The sequence below is a fragment of the Prionailurus viverrinus genome, chromosome F2, assembly GCF_022837055.1.
Source record: "Prionailurus viverrinus isolate Anna chromosome F2, UM_Priviv_1.0, whole genome shotgun sequence".
Classification (NCBI taxonomy): domain Eukaryota; kingdom Metazoa; phylum Chordata; class Mammalia; order Carnivora; family Felidae; genus Prionailurus; species Prionailurus viverrinus.
The window spans coordinates 3,962,881-3,965,231 of NC_062578.1; the positions used below are offsets into that span (position 1 = coordinate 3,962,881).

The window sequence follows — 2,351 nt, forward strand, 5'->3', positions numbered from 1 at the left end:
CGAAGAGGCAGCAATGGAAATGGGAACCATCTCTCTTGGCATGAGGAATGTGTTGAAAAGCCACAGCGTGGCCCATCTTAGAGTGGAGGGATTCAGTAGACTGCGGCATGTGTAGCAGCCCGGATTTGTCAGTCCTGTAGTCTTTCCAGTCAGTCTGGATTCATTGGTTGGATGAGCAGAACACCCAGCAACTGCTTTTGTTCCTGGGGAGGCACTGTGGCCAGCATGGAGGTGTCTTTAGCACCTTCACGTGGAATGTAGGCTGGGGTGCCTGCAGAGGCTGGACAGACAATGTGAGGGCTGCAGACACTGGGAGCATATTTGTAGGGTAGGAGCAGTGAGAGCAGCATGCACGTCAGCTGCGGGAACACCGACCCTCTGAGTGGCAGTACGGAGGCCACCAGAGGCTGGGACGTTACCAGTTGGAGCCAGATGGTAGAAGGGTTGGACAAGGCCCAGGCTGGTGTAGAGTGCGTGATATTCCTCGGAAGCCGTAAGGTCTCCTACCTTGTTACCAGTATAGTTTAGGCCTCATCGGTCAGCTGAGCCTTTCTCTCTTCCTTCCCCAGGGCCAGGGCAGCATATGGCGGCTTGGAGCCACCATGCCTCCATTCATGTCAGTGACTACTTTGACTGCCTCTTCAGGGGAGGAGAAACACATGTAGCCAAACCCTATGCTTTCCCCCTCCTCCAGCGTTACCTTAGCCCAGGTGAGTGATCCGAAAGGAGAAAGTTCTTCCCTTGACTTCCCATCATCAATGGAGTTACCCAAGTTCTTTAGTGTAGAGGTTCACTTCCCGATATGGATGAATTGACTTGTTTCTGCTGTCCAAATCTCCATTTTTAACTCAACCTGTCATTCGCTTTTTTTTTTTTTTCCTGTGAAGGGGCTAGAAATATGACTTTTCTTTTCCATTCATCTCTTCCAGGCCTTTATTGGCACCTTCATGCTTTTCACAGCTCAGAGTCAAAGCATTTGGATTTCCCACTGGGATTTCTCACCACCTTGACGCTTAAGGTCTTGCCAAATTGGACAAATAGCTCTTTCGGACTCTCGCCATTCACCTCCTCCTTAAAGTTTTTGATGTAAGCATTGGTGCATTCCTTGGCTTGGGCTCCCAGCTCAGCTTCCCACCCTTGGGAGACTTGAACCTGCTCACAAGCACTTCATAGTCATAGAGGAGCCAAGGCCTTGTCAGTAGCCTTTTAGGTCTCCAAGAGGACAAAGGCATAACCATGAGAGCCTTTCTGATCACACACCACCTTGCAGGACAGAATGTTTCCAAAGGCAGAAAAAGTATCATGCATTGCCTTGTTTCCTAGAGATTTGTCCACATTCTCACTGAAGACATTCCTCAGAGTAGATTTTCGCCAAGAGGGGGAACGCATGATGCAAAGTGGCTTTCCCTTAATCACATCAAATTTCGTGGTGCCCAAGGCATACCTGGCATCAATAGGCTGCTGGAAGTTGATGGAGTTGTAACCCAGGGGGCACAGGTGATCACGTCAGACCTGGATAGACAGCACAGGCCCAGCAGGACAGCTTTTCATCTGGCAAGGCCTCCCTGCCTTCCGAGGGTGGGTAAGTCCCATACAGGGGTAGCTAGGGGCAGAAGCATTGCTCTCCCCTGCCCCCGCCACCCGGAGCCTCACCAGGAAGATGCCCATGAGGAGCACACAGGTTGAAGGGGGCTCTTCTCAGAGCTGTGGCCCAGGCTGCGCGCACAGTTGGCACGGAGTGAAGCTAAGGGAAGCTGTGGCTCAGAAAGGCAAGAGTTCCACAGAGGAGTTCAGGGCACGACAGCAACACAGCAGACTTTCAAAACCAATATGATCCTCCTGGGAGCTTGAAATTTTCAATTGTCCTTCACAAGGCGGCCAAAGGCTGCTCCCAAGGGGCCCCCGGGACATTCATTTCTCTGTAGATACAGGTTTCGAGCTCCTGGACGTTTAAGATGCCAACAGCCAGTGGGAGGGGGAAACCAAAAATTTGTAGTTGCCACCGCGTAAACTCTGGGAGGGCTGGGCATGCGGTCATCCCACAACCAGTGTGGGCAGCTCACAGGCTGGAACAAGGACCCGTGTAGCTGCTGCTGACTCACCAGCCAACTCCAGCCGACCGTGCCAGGAAGCTTCCCTGCCCAGAGTCCAACAAAGTTTCGCATGTTCTCTTTTCTATTCTATTCTATTCTATTCTATACTAATTTTCTTCATTGTATATATTTTTATTTTAAAGTATGTCTTTTTTCCTTCTTTTCTACTCTTTCTCCTTCTTCCTCCGCTCCCCCTCCTTCTTTTTAATTTCTCTCTCTCTCTCTCTCTCTCTCTCTCTCTCTCTGGTTAGGCTGCTG

The 2,351-nt window shown here is 50.7% G+C and overlaps 1 pseudogene; it reads right to left on the reverse strand.

Moving 5' to 3' along the window:
* Nucleotides 1-524: 524 nt before the first annotated feature.
* Nucleotides 525-1,668, reverse strand: LOC125156686 (polyadenylate-binding protein 4-like; annotated as a pseudogene).
* Nucleotides 1,669-2,351: the final 683 nt, after the last annotated feature.